General features: G+C 45.4%; 1 pseudogene; it reads right to left on the bottom strand.

Annotated features, from left to right (window-relative positions):
* Positions 1-3,260: 3,260 nt before the first annotated feature.
* Positions 3,261-4,467, bottom strand: LOC100605463 (annotated as a pseudogene).
* Positions 4,468-26,141: the final 21,674 nt, after the last annotated feature.

The following is a 26,141-nucleotide window of genomic DNA, read 5'->3' as shown; positions in this document are numbered from 1 at the left end:
CGAGACCAGACTGGCCAACATGTCGAAACCCTGTCTCTACCAAAAAAAAAAAAATTAGCTTGATGTGGCGGTGCACACCTGTAGTCCCAGCTACTCGGGAGGCTGAGACAGGATAATTGCTTGAACCTGGGAGGTGGAGGTTGCAGTGAGCTGAGATCACATCACTGCACTACAGGCTGGGCGACAGAGAGAGACTCCATCTCAAAAAAAAAAAAAAAAAGAAGAATGTACTTGGAGTATAAATGAGGATTCCATAAATTGGAAGATCTACCCTATTCTTGGATAATACCAATAAATATAATGAAAAGTCCAATTACTCCTAATCTATAAATTTAATGCTAATCCAATTAAAATACCCATAAGTGGAGCAACAGGAACTCTCCTTCATTGCTGGTAGGATTAGAAAACAGTGCAGCTACTTTGGAAAACAGTTTGGCAGTTTCTTAGAAAGCTAAACATTGTCTTACCATGTGATCCAATAATCATGCTCCTAGGTGTTTACCCAAATTAGCTGAAAACTATGTTCACACAAAATCCCAAACATAAATGTTTATAGCAGTTTTACTTATAATTGCCAAAAATTAGAAACAATGAAGATGTTCTTCAATAGCTGAATGGATTAACTGTGGTATATTCATATAATGGAATATTATTCTGTAATGAAAAGAAATGAGCCACCAAGCCACAAAAAGACATGGCAGAAACCTAAATGCAAACCGCTAAGTGAAGGATGAAAAGGCGATATGCTGTATGATTCTAACCATATGACATTCTAGAAAAGGCAGAACTGTGAAGATAGTAGTAAGATCAACTGTTGTCAGGGATTCAGCAGAGGACCAGGGAGAGTGGGATGGATAGGTGAAACATGGGATTTTTAGGGCAGTGAAACTACTTATTCTGGATGATATTGCAATAGTAGACACATGACATTATGCATTTGTCAAAACTCTTAACACAGACAACCCAAAGAGTAAACCCTAATGTAAAGTATGGCCTTCAGTTAACAATAACATATCAATACTGGCTCATCAACTTTAATTACAAGGTATTAAATACAGGATATTAAAAATAGGGGAACCTGGCCAGGAATGGTGGTTCATGCCTGCAATCCCAACACTTTGGAAGGCTGAGAGAGGAGAATCACTTGAGCTCAATGGTTCAAGCCTAGCCTGGGCAATATAGAGAGACCCCCATCTCTACAAAAAATTAAAAAATTAGCCAGGCATGGTGGCACCCACATGTGGTCCCCGCTACTCTGGAGGCTGGAGTGGAAGGATCATTTGGGCCCAGGAGGCTGAGGATGCAGTGAGCCGTGATCATGCCACTACACTCCAGATGGATGACAGAGTGAGACCCTGTCTGGAAAAAAAAAAAAAAAGAAAAGAAAAAGAAAACTATGGTATGGGAGCGGGAAATATATAGAAACTCTGTGCTTTCTGCTCAGCTTTTCTGTAAACCAAAAACTGCTGTAAGAAATTAATCTATAAACTTATGTTAAAATACCAATAAGCATTTTTGTTAATATAAGACAAGCTGATTCCAAAGCTCACATGAAAAGGCCGGACACGGTGGCTCACACCTGTAATCCCAGCACTTTGGGAGGCCAAGGCGGGTGGATCACGAGATCAGGAGTTCAAGACCAGCCTGGCCAAGATGATGAAACCCTGTCTCTACTAAAAATAAAAAAAAAATTAGCCAGGCATGGTGGCGGGCACCTGTAATCCCAGCTATTTGGGAGGCTGAGGCAGAGAATTGCACGAACCCGGGAGATGGAGGTTGCAGTGAGCCAAGATCATGCCACTGCACTCCAGCCTGGGCGACAGAGGGAGACTTATTATTAAATAAATTAATAAAATTGTCTATTATTAAAATAAATAAATAAGAAAAAATAATCATAAAATCCTGAGAAATAACACCACCTATGAAAATACACTATAAGACCACAGTAAATGAAGTGATTTGGTATTGATACCCAAATAAGGAAGTAGATCACTAGAACAGTATAAATTATAGAAACAGACTTAAATGTGTTGGGTTATCTGGAACCTGAGAAAGGTGTCATTTCTAAGCAGAAAAAAAAAGGTGCTTTTGAAAACAGCTAGCCTCTGGAAAATCAATCAAGACAAATCTCTATCTCACACTGTACACAAAAATAGAATCTAGATGAGTCACAAAGTTATATGCAAAAATGAGACAAAAGGTAACTTGGAAAAGCATAGGAAGTCACATCTTAATCTTTCTAAGCAAAAATCAATCCCTAGAGCTTTAACTTTTTTAAATAATAAATTTTACATTTTAAAAAATCTGCATCCAAAAAATACCATAAAGTTGAAAGGCAAAATATAGCTGGAGAAAACTATTTTCAATTTTTATCATCAAAAAGTTTAATTTCCTTAACAGAAAATGGATAATGGACAAGCATACAATTATAGAATTACTACAAATGCCTTTTAAGTATTTTTAAGTATTTGTATTTATTTAAGTACTTTAAATATATACAGAGTAAAAGTATTCAGGGAGCGCTGTGCTTGTATAACTGTTACCATATTATCATCTTTCCAAATAAAATAAACGCAAATTAAAATCATAAGACACCATTTTTTCATTTGTCAGCTTGGCAAATATCAAAAATTTGCATAATACTATGTATTGTCAAATGAATGGGCATTTCTATACTTTGTTGTTGAGAGTATAAATTGATACAGCTTCTTTGGAAATAAATTTATCAATATCTATCAAAGACTTAAAGACAGGCCAGGTGCGGTGGCTCACGCCTGTAATCCCAGCACTTTGGGAGGCCGAGGCGGGTGGATCACGAGGTCAGGAGATCGAGACCATCCTGGCTAACACGGTGAAACCCCGTCTCCACTAAAAATACAAAAAATTAGCCAGGCAAGGTGGCGGGCGCCTGTAGCCCCAGCTACGCGGGAGGCTGAAGCAGGAGAATGGCGTGAACCCTGGGGGGCAGAGCCTGCAGTGAGCCGAGATTGCACCACTGCACTCCAGCCTGGGTGAAAGAGCGAGACTCCGTCTCAAAAAAAAAAAAAAAAAAGACTTAAAGACATGTATCTCATCTGTAAAATGGGAATGAAAAAAATCCCTTGATCCAGCTATTTCCTTTTTCTTTTCTATTTTTTTTTTTAAAAAAAAAACCTTGATATTCCACCCTTCGAGTTACAACTGGGACAACTGGGAGAGGGGGAAGAGTTGGAGTGGGATGAAGAACTAGGAAGGGCTCAACAGCTGGAGGTCTAGTCCACTTAGTTTTTGTACTGGAAGGGCTCATCACCGGTTTCATTGGGAAGACACGTGCAGATGAGAGCTTCTGTCACCAAAAAGTGGTCGCAGTTGGCAGAGGGGCAATGATCTTCAAAGTAACCCTTCTCCTGGCTGAGAGTCTGGGGAATGTGTATGCTAGCACTACGATTGGCTACACCAGCAGAAAAGTCGTGGATATTGGAGGTTTCATGGAACCCAGTTAGGCGTCGGGCATTGTCCAGGCCTCCCTTGGGATCATAGGCGCGGATGTGGTACTGGTGCCGCTTGCTTAGTTTCTTGATGGCCTTCTCAATGTACTTCAGACCATTATCCTCCCACGTGGCCTTGGTGCTGAAGTTGGTGTGGCAGCCTGCACCCTTCCAGTTCCCAGGAATGGGCTTAGGATCAAAAGTTGCTATCACTCCAAAGTCTTCACGTACACGATGCAAGATGAAACGGGCCACCCAGAGATGATCTGCCATGCTGATTCCTTCACAGGATCCAATTTGAAATTCCCACTGGGCAGGCATGACCTCGGCATTAGTCCCTGCAATCTTGACTCCAGCTTACAAGCAGGCCCCATAATGGGCCTCCACGATGTCCCTGCCATAGGCTCTGTCTGCTCCCACATTGCAGCAATATGGATCCTGGGGCCCCCGGGAAGCCGTTGAAGGCCAACCAAGGGGTGCCCATCTGCCCCCATGAGGGTATATTCCTGCTGCATGGCAAACCAGGGGTGCCCATCTGCCCCCATGAGGGTATATTCCTGCTGCATGGCAAACCAGGGGTGCTTGTTCCTCACCATGTCCATTATCCATTTACAGGTGTGCTTCAAATTGGTCTCTGCAGGCTTTCGATTGTACTTGAAAACGTCACAGAACACCAGCTTGTTAGGGTCCTTACGGAAGGGGTCCTGAAACATGGCAGCAAGCATGAGATACATGTCACTGTTCAGACTGTAAAGTACTAGAGCCATCGAAAGTCCCCTCAGGCAACTCTTCCACACATTTGGGCTCACTGTCCGGGGTCCGGGTCTTGCAGTGCAGTGCTTCTCCAGTACCATCGATCCAGATATACATGGCCTGGACTTTCTCAACCTGAGGCAGGGACGTGTACACCTGCTTGATGCCTTTATTTAAGTGGGAACTTGCTGAGGTGGTCATGGTGGAAGGTGTTCTGGGCGCCGAGCAGGCGGAGGCGGTAAAGGTAGGCCGCGAGAATGAGGTGAGGAGAGGAGAGGAGGCTGCTGTGCTGCTCACACACTCTGCTCTTCTCCCACTCTTGACTCTCTTTCTCTCTTTTTTTTTTGAAAGACAAAGTCTGGCTCTGTCACCCAGGCTGCAGCACAGTGGTGCAATCTCAGCTCACTGCAACCTCCGTCTCCTAGATTCAAGTGATTCTTCTTGCCTCAGCTTCCCAAGTAGCTGGGACTACAGGCGTGCGCCACTACACCCAGCCAATTGTTGTATTTTTAGTAGAGATGGGATTTCACTATATGTTGGTCAGGCTGGTCTCAAACTCCTGACCTCAGGTGATCCGCCTGCCGCAGCCTCCCAAAGTGCTGGGATTACAGGTGTGTGCCACCACGCCCAACTAGCTATTTCAATTCTAGGCTTTTACGCCTCACAACTATATGTGCTCATATATATGTACAAGAATACTAATTAAAGCATCTTTTGTAATATAAAAGACTGGAAATAGTTATATAAACTGTGATACGCCCATACAATGAAATACTATACACCTCTTAGACTGGGTGTGGTGGCTTATGCCTGTAATCCCAGCATTTTGGGAGGCCGAAGCCAGCAGATCACTCAAGGCCAGGAGTTCGCGACTAGCTTGGCCAACATGGTGAAACCCCATCTCTACCAAAAATACAAAAATTTGAGGGACTTGGTGGTGCACTCCTGTAGTCCTACTACTTGAGAGGCTAAAGCAGGAGAATCATCTGAACCCAGGAGGCAGAGGTTGCAGTGAGCTGAGATTTCCACACTGCACTACAACCTGGAAGACAATGCGAGACCCTGTTAAGGAAGGAAGGAAGGAAGGAAGGAAGGAAGGAAGGAAGGAAGGAAGGAAGTTAGGAAGGAAGGAAGAAAGGAAGGAGAGAAAAGAGAGAGGGAGGGAGGGAGGGAAGGAAAGAAAGAAGGGAGGGAGGGAGGGAAGGAAGGACTGTATAGCTCTTTGAAAGAATAAGGTGGTACTATAAATATGGCCATGGAAAGATTTTAAAGGTGTAATTTCAAGGAAAAAAATACAGACTGTGCAAAATAGTACCATTTATGTAAAGGGGCTGCATATATGTGCTTACCTATATTCATAAGAAATATCTATGGAAGGAATGAAAAAAGAACCAGTTATTGTGATTGACTTTCAGAAGTGGTGGGGTGATCCAAGAGTCAGGGGTAAAACACTCACCTATGTCTTTTTACTACGTGCATTTATTATTTGATTGAAAGAGAGAGAAAGAGAGAAGAGATGCTTCCTACAGTCTGGAGTGGTTTGGGGAGGTCCCCTGGAGAAGGTGAATTTAAACTGTGTTTAGAAGAATGGGAAAAACGGAGGAAGCGTAAATGAATTTGAGTTATGCAGCCTGAGACACAGGCATCAGCTAACTAAGGATCAGGTAATTTCAAAACACAGACAAGGGGCCCCCAGTTCCAGAGAGAGACCTGCCTACATGCCCAGCTGAGCCTCCTGGGTTCCAAGAAAGCAAGGGATTGGCCCTGCTGCTGGATGAGCAGGTAGGACTGCAGAGAGGTTACTACTCAGAGGACACACAGGTAAAAGGAACAGAACTTCCTTCTACTGAAGGTCCTTACTAACAATGAGCACCTGGTCAGGCATTCATTCATTCAACCAATCAGTTTATTTATTTCCATTTATTTCAATAAATATTGCGTGTCTACTTTGTCCAAGGGTCTGGAAAAGCAGTTATAAGGAAGAAAACAGAGATCCATACAGCTGATAGTCTAAGCAGAAAGACCAATATTGAGCCAACAATTATACAGTGTGTTGAAAAAAGGGTGCTGTGGGAATAGATAATCAATGAGATAGGTATAACCCTTAGTCCACATAGTCGACAGTACAAGAAATGCTGACTTGCCATCCTCTATCAAAATCAAATTAAGACTTGTATCCAAGCTCTGCTGGGAAGTGTCTAGCAAGCCGCACAGCTGACTCAGACAGGTGCATTTGGGGAGGCTGCGGTGGCTGTGTCTGTCCCTGAGTGCCTGCCCTCTTTGGAAAATAAGGACATCCTTCATCAGCCCAGGGCCCCGCTTAGCCTTGGAAAACAACTAGGCTTCTGGTCTGTGCTCGTTCTCCTTGGGGGGCGTTAGAACAATAAGCCCCATTTTCTCCTTCCATTTTACATTGAGACTGAGACTTCCCAGGAGAGCCTTGGACCTCCAGTGGCTTTCACTATAAACCTGGGGGCAGCACGTTGCTGTGTGGAAGATGCCTCCTCTCTGAGGACTCCTCTCATGAGCGCTTCCTCCTCCTGCCAGCATTTCTTGGACTCCAGCATAAGCTTCCCGTCTTGGTTCCTTGATGTGGCTGAGCATAGCCAAGTACTCAGCTCTGTCTTGGGATTCTCAGGAATTCCATCAGCCTCATGGCGTTCCTTTTTCCCTGCTCCTGGAGGCAAATTATATGCAACAAAACCTAGAACTTGTCTTGTGGATTTTCTCTGGTGGAGGAGCATAGACCAATGGTTCCATGTCCGGGCTCCAGAATCAGACAGAACTGGGGTCACACCCTGGTATCACCCCTCCCTGCTGAGCCTGTCTCCCCAGCAGTGAAATAAGGGTAATATTCCTCCTACAGAGTGTGGGGTGGTGGGGGTCTACATGAGGTGGGCATGTGTCTGTACAAACGTGTTTATCATTGCCAGCCACTTTTTTTTTAATAGACACGGGGTCTCACTATGTTGTCCAGGCCAGTTTTGAACTCCTGAGCTCAAGTGATCCTACTACCTCGGCCTCCCAAAGTGCTAGGATTACAGATGTGAGCCAACACACCTGGCCACAAGCTGCTTTCATGCAGGTGTCAGATACGCTGCCCTAACAGTGGAAGGTGGTTTGCTCTTTTCTCCTCACATACACAGTCATAAATGAGTCGTCAGAGTTACCCCAAAGGCAAATAGTGACATCTCCCTACAGACAAAACTAGCACAGAACTTACGGGCCTCATTGAACTGTTACCTGGGTTGGTTGGACAGAAAAATATTTGCTCAATTTTCAAATACTAAGGAGCGCTTATTTCAGGAGTCCCTTTTCTTACTTTGTTGAGGGGAGGCGTCAGAGCACACGCTGGGGAGAATGGGCCAGAGAAGCAGGCAGTGGTAACATGGGACATCTTGCACATGGTGGAGCATGCCGCCATCTTTGCCTTCGCCCTGGCCGAGCTCTCCGTTTAATGGGGAGGTGAACTTGGACATGGACAACGACCAGGCTCCGTCAAGGGGGTTTCCTTACCAGGACTCCTTTCTCGTTTCCTTTCACCTACAATATGGTCAAGGGGCAAAAACCCCAGAGGCCACATAATGTATTTGTGGAAAGAGAAAGAACAGGACTGCAGAGCCAAATCTATCTCACTAGCTTTTGTGAAAGTCAGGCTGGAAAATGCTTCCAGCCACAGAAACAGGCTGTGGGTGTAAATATTAACCTTGGCCATCACAGAAGTAGGCACAGAGTGTGACTCACCCTCTCTTGGTCTTCCCTCAAATAGCAGGGTCAAGAACTCCTGGTCTGTGTTAGCCACATGGTTTACAAAAACAATGACATGGAGGAGGGAATGGTGGGACTGGCCAAGGGGATGGCTGTCTTCCAGCCGTTTATCTCTGAGTGTCCTGTGTCCTGTGTCCTGAGCAGAGCAAGGTGCAAGGCCCTGGACCGGGCACCTAGCAGAAACTTCCGAGAAACTTGACTATGAGGAAGGATGCTTGCCTAGCAATTGGTCAGATGAAGGGCTACGTTTGATACTTCCTTCACTGTGGAAGGAAGAAATTTGTAAAAACTATTTCCAGAATATGCACCCATTAAAAGTTTATAAACCTGACCTTTCCTTAGTAGAAGACACTTAACGAGAGAATACTATTGGCTCTGGGCACTAACCATTTGGGCTGTGGGACCCAGGGAATCTTTCTATTAAGTATCATCTTTAGTGGGTGACTCCTGGTGGCCCTCCCGGCTCTGGTGGTGCCGTGGGGACCTGCCTTGGAGATGCCTTGGTACTGGTACCTTTTGTGTACCAGGCCATGAGCCTAGGGCACAGGGCCTCTGACCTACAGATTTCAGGGAGGCAGCTGTGTCATGTGAACCAAAACGGCCTGCCAACAATTCTGTCCAGAGTGACTGTTGTTGTCATCGTTAGCGTGTGGCCTGAAAAGACTTGGGGTCTAGGGGCTGACACTATAGCTTTTTTTTCCCTCTGGCCCTGTGATGTCCAGCATTACCCAGAACACCATGGAGGACCAGAACGCCACAACCGGGACTCCCGTGATGGCTGGGGGGGCTATGGCTCCGACAAGAGGATGAGCGAGGGCCGGGGGCTGCCTCCTCCTGCCAGGGGCAGACATGACTACTGGGGGGACCATGGCTGAAGAGAGGATGACCGGGCATGGCAGCGCACAGGTGACGGGGGCGTGATGGACAGGGATCACAAGAGGCGGCAAGGTGGTGAGAGAAGCATGTCCGGTCACTCCGGGCCTGGCCACGCGATGAACCGAAAAGGGATGTCAGGGCGCGGCAGTTTTGCCCCAGGCGGGCCCTCCGGGGGCCACCCTATCCCACACGGTGGCATGCAAGGCAGGTTTGGAGGCCAGAGCTGGGGGAGCAGGCCCAGCAATGCCTGCCTCACTCGCTGCTACCGAGTACTTGGAATCCTGTGTCCTGTCAAGTGGCAACAAGGCTATGCTCTGTTAGGAGTTATCTTAAACTGTGTAAAAATATTTTTCTTTAATCTGCTGCCATATTGTAGCTCAATACAATGTGAATTTGTTTTTCGTTTTGGGTTTTCTTTTTTTTTTGTAATAAAGGTGTTATGGGAATAGATAATCAATGAAATAAGTATAACCCTTAGTTTCTGTTCACAGACCCTTCAAAAAAAAAGACTTGTATCCAGAATCTATAAACTCTTACAACTCAGCAACAAAGACAAATAATCTTAGTTTGAAATGGGCAAAAATTTTGAATAGATATTTCTCAAAGAAGGTATACAGTCAGCTGACAGTGCATTAAAAGACATGCTACAACATTACTCATCAGGGAAATGCAAATCAAAACCACTATGAGATATTTCTTCATAAGCACCAAGACAGCTATAATCAAAAAAGACATACAATAATAAGTGTTGACAAGGATATAGACAAACTGGAACCCTCATACATTACTGGTAGGAATGTGAAGTGGTATAGCCTCTTTGAAAAATAGTTTTGCAGCTCCTCCAAAAGTTAAACATAGAGTTACCATAAGGCCCAGCAATTCCACTTTTAAGTATATACCCAAAAGCACTGAAAACCTATATCCACACAAAAACTTATTCAGCCATGTTCATTACAGCATTATTCATTATACCAAAATGGGGAAATGACTCAAATATTCATCAGTTGATAAACTGATAAACAAAATGTGGTATATCCATACAATGAAACATTATTCAGCCATAAAAAGGAATGAAGTACAGGTTAAGTATCCCTTATTCAAAATGCTTGGGACCAGAAGTATTTCAGATTTCAGATTTTTTCAAATTTTAGAATATTTGCATTATACTTATGGTTGAGCATCTCTAATCCCAAAATCCAAAATCCAAAATGCTCCAATGAGCATCTCCTTTGAGCATCATTTCAGCACTCAGAAAGTTTCAGATTTTGAAGCATTTTAGATTTCAGATTTTCAGATTAGGCATAATAAACTCGTACTGATACATGCTACAAGGTGGATGAACATTGAAAACATTACACCAAGTGAAAGAAGTCAGACATTAAAGGTTACATATTACATAATTCAATTTATATGAAATGTCTAGAATAGGCAAATGTATAGAAACAGGAGGTAGATTAGTGTTTGCCAGGGGTTGGAAGGAAGAGAAGAATGGAGAGTGAACACTGATGTGTATGGGATTTCTTTTGGAATAATGAACGTGTTCTAGAATTAAATAGTGTTAATGGTTGCACAATTCTGTGCACATATAGAACTAAAAACTACCAAACTGTATACTTTAAAAGCATGAATTTTGGCCAGGTGTGGTGGCTCACACCTGTAATGCCAGCACTTTGAGAAGCTGGGTGGGAGAATTCCTTGAGACCAGGAGTTCAAGACCAGCCTGGGCAACATGGGGGAGACCTCGTCTCTATCAAAAACAAAAATAAATTCAGCTGGGTGAGTTGGTGCATGCTTGTTGTCCCAGCTACTCAGGAAGTGAGGTGGGAGGATCGCTTGAGCCCAGAAGGTCAAGCATACGCTGAGCCACACTCATGCCAGTGCACTCCAGTCTGGGCAACAGAGTGAGTCCCTGTCTCTAAAAATAATAATAATAAAAGAATGAATTTTATAATATGTGAATTATAACCGAAAAAAAGTGGATGAGAAATAAATTAGGTCAAATCTGACTCTGACTTCCCATCTCACTAGGCTGGTGGGCGTTCAATCTCAGGCATTCTTTTTTTGTTTGTTTGTTTGTTTTTTGAGACAGAGTCTTGCTCTTGTTGCCCAAGCTGGAGTGCAATGGCCCGATCTCGGCTCACTGCAACCTCTGCCTCCCAAGTTCAAGCGATTCTCCTGCCTCAGCCTCCTGAGTAGCCGGGATTACAGGCACCTGCTACCACACCTGGCTAATTTTTTGTATTTTTAGTAGAGAGGGGGTTTCAGCATGTTGGCCAGGCTGGTCTTGAACTCCTGATCTCAGGTGATCTACCCGCCCCGGCCTCCCAAAGTGCTGGGATTACAGATGTGAGGCACCGCACTCGGCCTCAATCTCAGGCATTCTTAGGACTCTTTCCTTCCCCTTAAGGTCCCCAAGAATCCAGAAAGCTGACATAGACCAAGAAAGAAACTTCTGTATTCAGTTTATAACATGGCTGTTAATGTCTTCATTGTCCCAGCCCCCACCGTACTTTGAAGGCTTCTGGCTCTCATACTTAAATGCCGTACCTGGGTGTCTATGCTACAGCCCACAGTGCATCCCCATCCTGCTCTAAGTTCCTTATAACTCCATAACCCCCAAGATAAGGAAGGTCTCAAGTCTCCATTCTATGAGAAGAAATGGACCACTCTCTGCTCCTGGGCTTGAGATGTCCTCTGCTTGCCCTTCCCTCTTTAAAACACTGCTTCTCTCTCTCTCTCTCAGAGGCATCTAGCATAATGAGTCAAGATTTTCCCAAAGGACAGGATGAAAGGATGTTTTCAGGCAGCCTCTGCATGCCATGGAGTCCCTGTCTTCCTGCTTAGAGTGGAGGAAATAAAATTTTCTGGGAAGAAAAGAAATTATTATCTCAATATTCAATTCTAACATACCCACACAAGGGCTATAAATTGGTGAAGAATTGTCCTCTCTCCAGCACACTGATTCTAACCTGAGGCCTTGCATTCAGAGAGATAAACAAAGATCTAGGTCTACTCTCTCAGAATCATAGCTGGCCTAAGCTAATGACTTCAAGCCCAGGTAGGAAAGAATTATGTTAGTCCAATCTTCCAAGAAGCAGATGCCAAGACAGGATTAAACCTAGAAAAGTTTTTGTTTTTGTTTTAAGGGCAATACTTATAAAGAAAACAGCAGTGGGGAGAGGAAGGGCAGCTGGAGAAGGCTAGGAACACAGTCAGATCATGATTTAAGAAACAGAGAGAGCAGGGCACGGTGGCTCCTGCCTGTAATCCCAGCACTTTGGGAGGCCAAGGCGGGTGGATCACCTGAAGCCAGGAGTTTGAGACCAGCCTGACCAACACGGTGAAACCCCGTCTCTACTAAAAATACAAAAATTAGCCGGGCATGGTGGCAGGTGCCTGTAGTCCCAGCTACTCGGGTGGCTGAGGCAGGAGAATTGCTTGCACCCAAGAGGCAGAGGTTGCAGTGAGCCAAGACGGCATCACTGCACTCCAGCCTGGGCGACAGAGCGAGACTCCATCTCAAAAAAAAAAAAAAGCAAAAGAAACAGAGAGAAGTTGGGGCACTATGGCTCACACCTGTAATCCCAGCGCTTTAGGAGGCTGAGGCAGGCGAATCACCTGAGGTCAGGAGTTTGAAATCAGCCTGGCCAACATGACAAAACCCCTTCTCTACTAACTAAAAATACAAAAAATTAGCCGGAAATAGTGGTGGGTGCCTGTAATTCCAGCTACTCGGGAGGCTGAGGCAGGAGAATTGCTTGAACCAGGCAGGCAGAAGTTGCAGTGAGCTGAGATTGCACCACTGCACTCCAGCCTGGGCAACCAAGTGAGAATGAAAAAAAAAAAAAGAAGGAAGGAAGAAGGAAGGAAAGAAGGAAGGAAGGAAAGAAGAGAGAGAGAAAGACAAAAGACAAACAAACAAAACAAAACAAAAAACACAGAGAGGTAGAGAAGTTTGGGTAGAAATGTCCTAAACTGCCATGCAGTTAAGGGAAGTTTCAACAAGACCATCCAGAGGCCTTGAGCCAATCAGCAGACAAAAGAACCCCAGGTCTTCCAGAAAGGGATCTGCTTTAGTTAGTATCTCCCAACACTCACATCAGTGGTGAGAGAGTTTCACACATATATGGCAATGGGGTTTCAAGGGCAGCAACTGAAAACGTGGGTCTCTTACGCTGCTCCCCACAGGAGGAGGCCAGCAGGTACCTGTGAGAGTTCATGAGAGCTGGAGAAAGCACAGAGAAGACTTTCCCTCTATATGCATCTCATTTAATAGGAAAATAAAGACAATCTGGGTTTTAAGGGTCATTTTAAGAGGCAGCTCAGGGAAATGGAGAGACTGCTGGTTTGGCAGCTGACAGAGCTCCTGAGAGGGGACATGGCAGTACCATGCTAAAGTAAGAAATGTCCTTTCTTCACTTTACTACTCTTTAAGACCAAGGATTCCAATACCCTTATGCTCCAAACATTTTCAGAGTTGTTTTAGTGTTTGTTTTTGTTTGAGAGGGAGTCTTGCTCCGAGCTCTATCACCCAGGCTGGAGTGCAGTGGTGCCATCTCGGCTCACTAAAACCTCTGCCTCCTGGATTCAAGCGATTCTCCTGCCTCAGCCTCCCAAGTAGCTGCGATTACAGGTGACCGCCACCACGCCAGGCTAATTTTGTGTGTGTGTTTTAGTAGAGATGGGGTTTCACCATGTTGGTGAGGCTGGTCTCGAACTCCTGACCTCAAATGATCCGCCCGCCTCAGCCTCCCAAAGTTCTGGGATTACATGCGTGAGCCACCGCGCCCGGCCATTTTCAGAGTTTCTGATAAAACTGTTCTTTCTGTGTTGCTTCACCTGCAGGTCCTGTCCACTCCTCTGGTCCCCTCCCAGGATATGGAATCCGTGGGGTAGGGCGAGGACAGTTAGAGTGGTGGCCCACTTCTCCATCTGTCTGCCTGCCACCCTGCTCCGTCGGGAGTTCTTTCTCAGGAGGGTCCTCAGCCTCTCATGCAAACACGTCCCTGCGGGTCAAGCCCCCAGTCCTCTAGGCATGAACCCACGTGTCAGAATCCTAGGCCAAGGGCAGGTGTCAGAATCCTAGGCCAAGGGCAGGTGTCAGAATCCTAGGCCAAGGGCAGGTGAATATAACTCAACTGTGTATCTTCTCTACATTTCTCTTCCAAAGGTGCCCCCTTTTGCCTAAGAATCCTGTCTTCTCATGGTAAGATCCACATGCATTAATGCATAAAGTGTGCTTTCTTGAGTGTAAAGGAAGCTGCTGTAGTACTGTGGGAATCTTATTATATAGCAAAGACGAAGACTACAAACTCCAGAAAATATACATGTTTTTTGTTCTTTCCCTTTGTTTTGTTTTTTGAAACAGTGTTTCACTCTTGTTGCCCACGCTGGAGTACAATGATGTGATCTCGGCTCACTGCAACCTCTGCCTCCTGGGTTCAAGTGATTCTCCTGCCTCAGCCTCCCAAGTAGCTGGGATTACAGGCGTGCACCACCACACCTGGCTAATTTTTTAGTTTTAGTAGAGACAGGGTTTGACCATGTTGGTCAGGCTGGTCTCAAACTCCCAACCTCCGGTGATCCACCTGCCTCGGCCTCCCAAAGTGATGGGATTACAGGCATGAGCCACCACACCCGGCTTTCTTTCCCTTTGTTTTGTTCCAAACTTTGGCCATCATGCACCCCATGAAAATGCGAAAAAATTCATGTGGAATTCTGCTGAGTGTCCTTAGTGGAAGGCAAGAAGTCCGAGAACCCAATTCCCCATCTAATAGGAAGAAAAGACTTGCAGTGGGAAGAGGACCCTTCCACACCAGCCACTCGTGGGTAGCCTCTGGGGTCCCCTGAGAACCACTTGATTCTTTCTGAAGTCAACTGGGAGTGAATTTCCAGGCTAAGCCAATATATTGCACAATTTTAAAATGAGAAGAGGCCTTAGATATTGTATCATCTAGAAGTTTCTGTACATTGGCCATGACTTGGATTAGCTGTCTAAATTTCACCCTCTGTATGGAGGTAGGTGGGGGAGACATTAATATGCAAATTCCTGGGTCTTGCCTGTAAGGATTCCAGTTCCATAGATCTTAGGAGACACCCAGTAATCCTTCCTTTAAAAAAGTTCCATGGGAGCTTGGGGGATTTTTAGGGTAGTGAAATTATTCTGTATACTATTATAATGGTGGATGCATGTCATCACACATTTGGCAAAACCTATGGAATGAGCTGGGCACAGTGGCTTACGCCTGTAATCCCAGCACTTTGGGAGGCCAAAGCGGGTGGATCACTTGAGGTCACGAGTTAGAGACCAGCCTGGCCAACATGGCAAAACCCGTCTCTACAAAAAAATACAAAAAATTAGCCGGGAATGGTGGTGCATGCCTGTAGTCCCAGCTACTTGGGAGGCTGAGGCAGGAGAATCGCTTGAACCTGGGAGGTAGAGTTTGCAGTGAGCCAAGATTGCTCCACTGTACTCCAGCCTGGGCGACAGAGAGAGACTCTGTCAAAAAAAAAAAAAAAAAGGAATGTACACCACCAAGAGTGAACCCTAATGTAAACTATGAGCTTTGGTTGATAATGTGTCAATCAATGTTAGTTCACCTATTGTAATGATGTTGATGGTGGAGGAGGCTGTGTGGGTGGGTGGGGGATATGTGGGAACTCTGTACTTTCTGTTCAACGTTGCTGTGAATTTAAAACTGTTCTAAAAAAATACTCTATTAGAAAAATAAAAGCTCTATGGGTTTACGAAGCCATCAAAGAAAGAAAAGAAGAATCCTGTCTTCTAAAGTAGAGAGATGGGGCCGGGCGCGGTGGCTCACCCCTGTAATCCTAGCACTTTGGGAGGCCGAGGCGGGCAGATTGCCTGAGGTCAGGAGTTCGAGACCAGCCTGGGCAACACGGTGAAACCCCTTCTCCATTAAAAATATAAAAATTAGCCAGGTGTGGTGGCAGATGCCTGTAATCCCAGTTACTTGGGAGGCTGAGGCAGGAGAATCGCCTGAACCCAGGAGGCAGATGTTGCAGCGAACCGAGATGGTGCCACTGTACTCCAGCCTGAGTGACAAAATGAGACCCTGTCTCAAAAAAAAAAAAAGTAGAGAGATGGACAGTCTTTTAACCAGAGTCCCCTGTGTCACTTTAATGAGCCTTGACCCCAGAAGCTCTCACTCCCACGTGCTGGAGGGTGTTGAGCTGTGAGAGTGTTGCTCCTTCCCCCGGCGCCCTGGAGCAGCACACATCTGTGTCCATGAAAGTCCTATTTCTGAGCCTCATCCACCTCCCACCTCAAGCATAACACACTCGGGGTAGTCTCTTCCTGACTCTGAGGAACTTCCTTTGAGACTCTGTGGCCTGAAGGTTGATACTCTTCATACAGTTTAGCTCAAGGTTAACAGCTGGACCTTAAGCTCCAGCCAGCTAGGCATGCTCCTTCTCCTGCCCATATCAGCAGCCACATCAGAGTCCAGCACCAGCCTGGGCTCCAGCTCCCAGCTGGAGAGAGTAGTTTTCTGCCTTTTTACAGATTGCCACCTTCCAGCACTAAGTATTCCAGAAACTCCACCTCACATTACAGGGTGCAAAGGTGCCAGGCTTGGAAAGGCTACAGATGGTTTAGACATCTGCTTTCACATGCAAAAGTGACCTGCCCCTCTGTTTTCCACACTGCGTTTGTTCTTATTTTGCTTCAAGAAGCTAGAGTCTTCTCTTACTTTTTCCAAAGTCCCAAACACTTCACTAAGGTAATCTCCAGTAAGAACCTATTTGAGGAGAACCTGTTCCACTGCCCCATTTCTGTGACTTTCTGGAACAGAGAGGAAAGAGGAATTGGCAACATCCCCTCACAGTCCCGTACCTCCACCAAAGTGAGACTCTGAAGCCAATTGACTTATTAAGGTTCATTCCCTGAGAAGTAAGAATAGAGAACCATTCAAAGCTAGTGTCAGTTTTGTTTGTTTGTTTGTTTGTTTTGAGATGGAGTCTCATTCTGTGGCCCAGGCTGGTGTGCAGTGTCACGATCTCAGCTCACTGCAACCTCCACCTCCTGGGTTCAAACAATCCTCTCACCTCAGCTTCCCAAGTAGCTGGGATTACAGGCATGCACCACTGCAGCCAGCTAATTTTTGTATTTTTAGTAGAGACGGGGTTTCACCATGTTGGCCAGGGAGGTCTCGAACTCCTGACCTCAGGTGATCCACCTGCCTTGGCCTCCCAAAGTGCTGGGATTACAGGCGTGAGCCACCAGGCCCAGCCTAGTGTCATCCTTTTGTGATGTTGCCAGGCCTTTCCACTGAAACAGAAAATAAAAGTCCCAAAGGCTTTTTAGTATTATAACAAGGACACTTGTTTAAAAACAGTCACAGGCTGGGTGTGGTGGCTCACACCTGTAATCCCAGCACTTTGGGAGGCTGAGGCGGGCAGATCACGAGGTCAGGAGATTGAGACTATCCTGGCCAACATGGTGAAACCCCGTCTCTACTAAAATACAAAAAATTAGCCAGGCGTGATGGCACACGCCTGTAGTCCCAGCTACTCGAAGCTGAGGCAGGGGAATCGCTTGAACCTGGGAGGCAGAGGTTGCAGTCAGCTGAGATAGCACCTCTGCACTCTAGCATGGGAATAGAGCAAGACTCCGTCTCAAAAAAAAAAAAAAAAAAAAAAATACAGTCACAGAGCCTTGCTAATGGGGAAAATATCCTTTCCCAGGTATGGATTTGGATCGTATAGTCTCTTGGAAATACCTAATGTTTGTCTCAGAGATGTGTTATTATTTAACAGGTCAACCAGTAAAGGAATCAGCTGTAACAATTCTACCTGTTGGGAAGATTGGAAATAAATTGGCTCCAACATTCACAACCAGTCATAACACCCAAGCTCATCCTCTCTGCGGAATATGCGATGCAGACAGACTCCCTGCCCGTCTGGCAGAAGTCCAGAGTGACACAGAGACTGCAGGACTAAGGAAAGAGCCAAGGAGTGAGACTCCCTTCTCTGGAATGGACTGGGCTTTCCCTAATGGATCTTAGAACAGTGACTTTAAAGTCCCACACACATCAGCTGGTTCTAATCCTGGGAACAATGGCAGATCAAGCACCAGAATTCATAATGGACCCAAAGAAAATAGCAATATTTGTTTTCTAAACTCAATAACGGGCTGGGTGGGGTAACTCACCCCTGTTATCCTAGCACTTTGGGAGGCTGAGGCAGGTGGATCATTTGAGGTCAGGAGTTTGAGACCAGCCTGGCCAACATGGTGAGCCCATCTCTACTAAAAATACATAAATTAGCCGGGTGGTGCTGGTGGGCACCTGTAATCCCAACTACTAGGGAGGCTGAGGCAGAAGAATTGCTTGAACCCAGGAGGCAGATGTTGTGATGAGCTGAGATCACTCCACTGCACACCAGCCTGGGCGACAGAGCTAGACCCTGTCTCAAAAAATTCAAAAATAATAAAAAATAAACACAATAAAGGGCCAAAAAGAAAAATCAGGGCCCAATAAAACACTTCTGACTTTTCTGCATCACTTAGCACAGTCCTTTGAATATAATAGATAGGCAATAAATATTTGCTATCAATTTCAACTAAATAGCTTCCACTATCATTGAACATTAGTTTATCTGGTTTCATCCTTACAGCAGACTTTCTCATTTAAAAGTCACGAAAAACTATTTAAAAATGTAAGCATCATTAAAATTTCACCCCATTGCTTTCAACTCCCCGAGGTCAACAGTGCCAGTATTTTTCATCTGCTCAAGTACAAATCAGCTCTTAGATCAGATGGCTGCTGCAGGCCCGGGCTCTTCTTTTCCAAAATAGTTGTTGCACTGTGATTGGAATAAGCACAGTGGCTGCTGTTGGAAGGGGAGGGATGCGGGGAAAAGCTGTGAGGAGGCTTTGTGGGTTGGCAGATGCTACGATTTTCCTCTCGGTGCAGCAGTTGTGTTGAGCTATATGTTTTTGCATAGACACATTCCTTTGGCAAACAGACTGTTCTTTTTCATTTCTGCTTCCAACAGACGGGTGGCATCCTGTGCAGTAAGAGGGAGGCAGGAGGAGGTTCCTCCTCCTCCAGGAGGGGGAACCCAAGGCTGGCTACTCTCATCAGAGCCAGCCCTAGGGATGCAGGCCCCAGGGAAAGCCACAAGGGGTCGCGTCTGTGCACGGGTGAAATCCGGTTTGAGAGACAAAATACCATTGTCAGTGGATGGGCAAGAAGGAAGCTGGAGATGGCGACTGGAGTTGTGAAAAGGAGAAATTACTTGTAAATTGACCAAGCCAACTCAGCAACACACAACTCCTGGGTCTTTTTCAACAGGTGAAAATTAGCTGCTGTCTTGCAACCTTGTGACCAGATTGAAATGAAAATAAGCCCCGAGTCAGATACGTACAAAAAGTTATTAAACAAGCACTTCTTTGCAAACTGGCAAAGAACAGTACATATAACCAGTTCTTTTGTTTCTTTCTTTGTTTTTTGGTTTTGTTTCTGTTCTTGTTTTAAGACCGAGTCTCACTCTATTGCCCAGGCTGGAGTTCAGCGGCACAATCTGGGCTCACTGCAACCTCTGCCTCCCGAGTTCAAGCAATTCTCCTGCCTCATCCTTCTGAGTAGCTGGGATTACAGGTGCACGCCACCACACCTGGCTAATTTTTGTGTTTTTAGTAAAGACAGGGTTTCACCATGTTGGCCAGGCTGGTCTTGAACTCCTGGCTTCAGGTGATCCACCTGCCTCGGCCTCCCAAAGTGCTGGGATTACAGGCGTGAGCCACCACGCCTGGCCCTTTTTTTTTTTTTTCTTTTTGAGACAGGGCAAGCAGAGATAATAACAGGGTCATAGCCAAGAACTGTGGGAATCACCACTATTTGGTCACCCAGTTGGTGTCGCTGATACATAGTCTCCCAAGGAGACTGGCAGTGGGAAAGGCTCCCTTCCCAGTGTGAGCCAGCCCCCAGGGGAAGGATGTTTTCTGTAAATCCTGTTCTCACACATCCCCACTCCCAAAACACACACAGATACACACCACTCCCTCGACACTACCTGAACACCTTCACCTGCACTGTGATGAAGAGCAGTGATCTCAATCCTCAGTCCCCCACTGAGATAATGGTTTCCACACATGTGGACCCAGGAGCAGACAGAAAGGTTGGAAGGCAATGCCAGGAATCCAGGGCTTTGGACTTTGCTGCATGATGCTGAATCTTTCACCTTTTATTCTTTCGTGTGGTATAAACTTAGAATGAAGGTTGGTTTGTTTTTTTAGGAACTAGTCAGACAATTGACAATGTGATGTATCATTTAGATTTCCCAATACCCAACTGCCCCCCAGCAGAAGGTCATTGTGTCTACTCAGGGTTTTTGAAACAATTTTTGTATTGAGGGCATCAGAAGCACCTGAAACTTGCAATGTTAAAATCATTGTCTGTAGGCAGGCCTTATAAGGTATTGTGGTGGTTTGTACTGTCAGCTGAGCTCAGCTGGAACTACGTTTCCAGGAATCTCCTCTCTATATGGTCCTGGATTAGGGTCAGCCTCTAAGGAAATGTGCAGGCAATGTGGAAGCTGAAAGGGGCACAGCAGGAATTACCTAGGAGGGTTGGGTGAGACTTCGGGTGACGCCCCAGTTGGCAGGTCATTGCTCATGGGGCTGGGAGGGTCATCTCTTCAGCACGAGACCATCTCAGGACAGGATCATGTTTGCAGTTCCTCCAAGTCCTGCTGGATCTCCCACTTCAAGTTCTACAAGTCCTCCGCCAGGCACGTCTGCAGTTTTATGGCAAAGAGCACCAGCCTCTTCCCATGTCATTGGGATTAGTGGCAGTGGGAGGTGGATGTGGATTCTATGTTGTCCTTAAGAGTAGCCTCCAAGGCCGGGCACGGTGGCTCATGCCTGTAATCCCAGCATTTTGGGAGGCCGAGGCGGGTAGATCACCTGCGGTCAGGAGTTCGAGACCAGCCTGACCAACATGGTGAAACCCCATCTCTACTAAATACAAAAAATTAGCCGGGAGTGGTGGCACATGCCTGTAATCCCGGCTACTTGAGAGGCTGAGGCAGGAGAATCATTTGAACCTGGGAGGCAGAGGTTGCAGTGAGCCAAGACTGCACCATTGCACTCCAGCCTGGGCAAAAAGAGAGAAACTCTGTCTCAAAAAAAAAAAAAAAAAATTATATCATGTAGTGAACTGAAGTTTTTATCATAGAAAAATCATATTCAAAAGTTGTTTTTTTTTTTTTTGATATGGAGTCTCGCAGTGTTACCCAGCCTATAGTGCAGTGGCTGTTCACAAGCATGATCATAGCTCACTCCAGCCTCAAACCCCTGTGCTCAAGCAATCCCCTTGGCTCAGCCTCCCAAGTAGCTGGGAACATAGGCACACGTCACCATGTCTGGTTCAAGAGCTATCTTGAATCTACAAAGAGCTTGAATATATGATGGGCTGTCATGTAGAAAGCAGGTTTAAAAGAGTTTCCGATTCCTCCAATGTATAGGTTTTAGATCTAAAGGGACAAAAACTGTAACCCCATACAAAGATTTCTGGGCCAGGCACAGTGGCTCATGCCTGTAATCCCAGCACTTTGGGAGGCCAAGGTGGGAGGATCACTTGAGGCCAGGAGTTTGAGACTAGCCTGGGCAACATACTGAGACCCTGTCCCTATACACACACAAAAAATTAAGATTTCTGTCTGAAATAGCTGCCTTGATAAGTGTTGCATTCCTCAGAACTACAGTTGCTCTGGCACATGGGGAATGACCTTTGGCAGGGTTGTTGTCAGCAAGTTCAGTCCTGGACTGGATGCTTGCAAATTAAAATTCTAGTTGGCTTTGGTCTATTGCTTACTGTGAATATTATCAAAGATGTACTGATCTTCTCGAGAGCATCATGGTGGGTTAAAAAGAGGAAAAAGGGGGTACAAAGAAGTAGAGAACCAAGTTTCTTTCTTTGAAATATTTCCAGTATCCTCAGGCAAACAAGATACACAATTCAACTTAATACAATAAATATTTACTAAAGCTGACTTTGTGGTCAAGCCTAGGCTTGTTGTCAAAATTCAAAGAGGAATTGAGACAGCCCCAAGAATCCTGGAGAGGTATACATTAGAACAAGTGGTATAAACAACAAGATGGTGTATGCTAAGGGTTCAATGAATTTTTGCACTGCATGTCTCATATGAATTCAGAGGAAGGAGAAATCCTTTATTTTGAGCAGAAGCATAATTATGTATAATCAGTAGTGCCTTGGCAAATACTTTGTACATACAACTTGCCCTACTAATTGCAATAAAATATGTTTATATCTTGACCTGAGGACTTGCTACAATCAGGGTCATAGGACAGAAGCAGCAAGCAGGCACTTGCCAGACTTCAACCACAAGAAGAAAAGGCAAGACCTTCAAAGCCTTCCGGAGTGGGGACAGTAAAGGAAGGAAGACAGGAAAACAGGATGTAAGCAAAGGGGTCCTCTACTGGGCATAATGATGGGCTAAAATGATACTTTGACTAATTTGTCATTTTTTAAAATTTTGCTTTGTCATTATGTGGGAAGCTTAACAATTACTCAATCCTTTGATAAGTTCACAGCACATCCAATTTGCCTCAGTCACATCTTTACTCACTCTTTTCAAGAATTTCTGGGCCAGACGCAGTGGCTCACGCCTGTAATCCCAGTACTTTGGGATGCCGAGGAGAGCGGATCACCTGAGGTCAGGAGTTTGAGACCAGCCTGGCCAACATGGCAAAACCTCCTCTCTACTAAAAATACAAAAATTAGTCGGGCATGGTGGCAGGTGCCTGTAGTCCCAGCTACTCGAGAGGCTGAGGCAGGAGAATCGTTTGAACATGGGAGGTAGAGGTTGCAATGAGCTGAGATCTTATCACTACACTCCAGCCTGGGCGATGGAGCAAGACTCCATCTCTAAAATAAAATAAAATAAAATAAAAATAAAAAAGAATTCTGTCTTCCTTAGAAAAAGAAGAAGTGAATACGAAAGGAAGTACATTTTTTAAGACTCTACATCAGACACTTTATATACATTATCCTATTTTCTCTTGAAAATGAGTATTCTATAGCCGGGCGCGGTGGCTCACGCCTGTAATCCCAGCACTTTGGGAGGCTGAGGTAGGCGGATAACGAGGTCAGGAGATCAAGACCATCCTGGCTAACACGGTGAAACCCCGTCTCTACTAAAAATACAAAAAATTAGCTGGGCGTGTTGGCGGGCGCCTGTAGTCCCAGCTACTCGGGAGGCTGAAGCAGGAGAATGGCGTGAACCCGGGAGGCAGAGATTGCTATGAGCCGAGATTGTGTCACTGCACTCCAGCCTGGGTGACAGAGCCAGACTCCGTCTCAAAAAAAAAAAGAAAAAAAAGAAAATGAGTATTATTATCACCTCTACTTAATCAATGCAGAAACTAATACACAAAAGTGTAATTAACTTGCCCAAGGTAATATCGCTGAGATATTTGTAGCCAGATCCATCTGGCTACAAAGCACATGGATTTAAACTACCCTACACTGATTTCCCATTGTCTTCTGTATGTACACCTAGCTATTGATGGTGATGATGATGGTGAGGAGGAGAATATTGATTGCAATATGCTGATGAACTCAATTACAGAATCAGGTTCTCATGGTTCTAGAACAGAAGCAAGACAATGTTAACAACCAACACAAGAGGGACCTGTAACACCAGACTATAGGGAAATAGTTTCTAAAGCCAGCCTGCCCATGCCTGAATCCCAGGATAGAAGCAGTCCTCGCAACACTGTTGCTGCTTCCAGTACAGAGAGTTCGATATTGCATTTTAATCCTTAACTGATTTAAAAGTCAACGATTGTCCTTTGATTAATTTTTAAATTTTTTTTTATTTTTATTTTTTTTTAGAGACAGGGACTTGCTATATCACCCGGGCTGGAATACAGTGGCGTGATCACAGCTCACTGCAACCTCAAAATCCTGGACTCAAGCAATCCTCCCGCCTCAGTCTCCTGAGTAGCTGGGACTACAGATGTGTCACCAAGCCTGGCTAATTTTTTAAGTTGTCTGTAGAATCGGGGTCTTGCTATATTCCCTATATTCCCCAAGCTAACCTGGAACTACTAGCCTCAAGTGATTCTCCCATCTCAGCCACCCAAAGTGCTGGGATTACAGGCGTGAGACACCACATCCAGCCATTTCATTAAATGTAAATGAGTCTGTTAATAAGACATTCAGAGGCTGGGCGAGGTGGCTCTTGCCTGTAATCCCAGCACTTTGGGAGGCGGGGGGCGGGGGGCAGATCACTTGAGGCCAGAGGTTCGAGACCAGCCTGGCCAACAAGGAGAAACCCCATCTCTACTAAAAATTAAATAATTAGCCTGGCATGGTGATGGGCACCTGTAATCCCAGCTACTCAGGAGGCTGAGGCAGGAGAATCGCTTGAACCTGGGAGGTGGAGGTTGCAGTGAGCCGAGATCATGCCACTGAACTCCAGCCTGGGTGACAGAGTGAGACTGTCTCAAAAAAAAAAAAAAAAAAAAAAAAAAACTTTAAGATGGAATTTTGCATGGATTTCAACAAAACTACATGTGGCTTCATCATATGTGACTTTGTTTATTTTTATTTTATTTCATTTAGATTTATTTGTTATCTAGATTAAATATGGAAACAATTTTTATGAAAAATCATTTTTTTTTTTTTTTTTTTTTTTTTTTTTTGAGACGGAGTCTTTCTCTGTCCCCCAGGCTGGAGTGCAGTGGCGCGATCTCGGCTCACTGCAAGCTCCGCCTCCCGGGTTCACGCCATTCTCCTGCCTCAGCCTCCCGAGTAGCTGGGACTACAGGCGCCCGCCAACACGCCCAGCTAATTTTTTGTATTTTTAGTAGAGACGAGGTTTCACCGTGTTAGCCAGGATGGTCTCGATCTCCTGACCTCGTGATCCGCCCGCCTCGGCCTCCCAAAGTGCTGGGATTACAGGCTTGAGCCACCGCGCCCGGCCGAAAAATCATTTTTAAGTAAACAATCCAAGGCATCTATTTTGAATGGAAACAAGGAATTTTCTAATTTAATCCCAATAGCAAATCCAGCATTCTCATTAAAGAAAAGATAGTCACATAAAGTCACTATGCTCCTGGCTGAACTGTGTGTTTTCAGGAGTGGGAGAGAGTGAGAGAGGGAGAGGATCAAATATAAGAAATCCAGAGAAGAGAGGGGAAATAGAATGAGAAACAGATGGTCTCAGATTTCCAAACCGGAACTTTTTTTTTCTTTTTGGGGGTTGGTTATTTACCATTTGAAATCTGAACCAAAAAAGAGGAGGCAGTTACAATTGCCTTCTAGTGACAACTCACACAGCTGGTGGTGGCTGGAAGTCAGGCCAGCAACTTCCTGGAAGCAGGGTAAGGCTAGCTCCGGTCCCTTTGCCCCACCCCACACGCGGTGAGGGCTACTGTTGCTACCGCTCACGGTGCCTTCCAATTTAGGGCTTGGTTCAGGCTGACTGAGAGACTCTCTGGTCCCACGGAGCCATCCTTGGTTTGGGCCCTGTGTGTGGTTTGTTGTTGTTGTTGTTGTTGTTTTGTTTATTGGTTTTTGTTTTTGAGACAGAGTCTCCCTCTGTTGTCCAGGCTGGAGTGCAGCGGTGCGATCTCAGCTCACTGCAACCTCCACCTCCCAGGTTCAAGCAATTCTCCTGCCTCAGCCTCCCTAGTAGCTGGGATTACAGGCACGCACCATCACACCTGGCTAGTTTTTGTATTTTTAGTAGAGACAGGGTTTCACCATGTTGGCCAGGCTGGTCTTGAACTCCCAACCTCAAGTGATCCACTCACCTCAGCTTCCCTAAGTGCTGGGATTACAGGTGTGAGCCACCGTGCCCAGCCCTGTGTGTGGTTTTTATACTCAGCCCTATCCACAGTGTGCTGAGCACAGAGGCCCCCAGTCCAGAGTGTAGTAGGGTATATGGTGTGTCTTCGGTTCGAAAGAGAAGCATTTACATCTGTCAAGTCCCACTTTCATATTTCCAGTTTGCTGCCATGACACTTTTTTCAACATATCCGAAATAAATTTAGCAAACCCCTCTCTTCCTGTCCTAAATAAGCTTCTCTTCTTGAATAACCAGTTTCTGAGAATGGCATTACCATTTTCTCAGTCCTGTAGACTCAAACATTTCTCCTTAATGTCCCATATCTAAGTTGTCTCAATCTTCTAGAAAGGGTGGATTTTCTTCCAAAGTATCTCTTTTACCTAATTTTTCATTTTTAACTGCTCTGCCAACATCCTATTCAAACAATTTCTCAAC

The sequence above is a fragment of the Nomascus leucogenys genome, chromosome 15 (assembly GCF_006542625.1).
Source record: "Nomascus leucogenys isolate Asia chromosome 15, Asia_NLE_v1, whole genome shotgun sequence".
NCBI classification, from domain to species: Eukaryota; Metazoa; Chordata; class Mammalia; order Primates; family Hylobatidae; genus Nomascus; species Nomascus leucogenys.
Note: the sequence above shows the minus strand (reverse complement) of the source record. Positions and strands in the feature narration are given on the sequence as shown.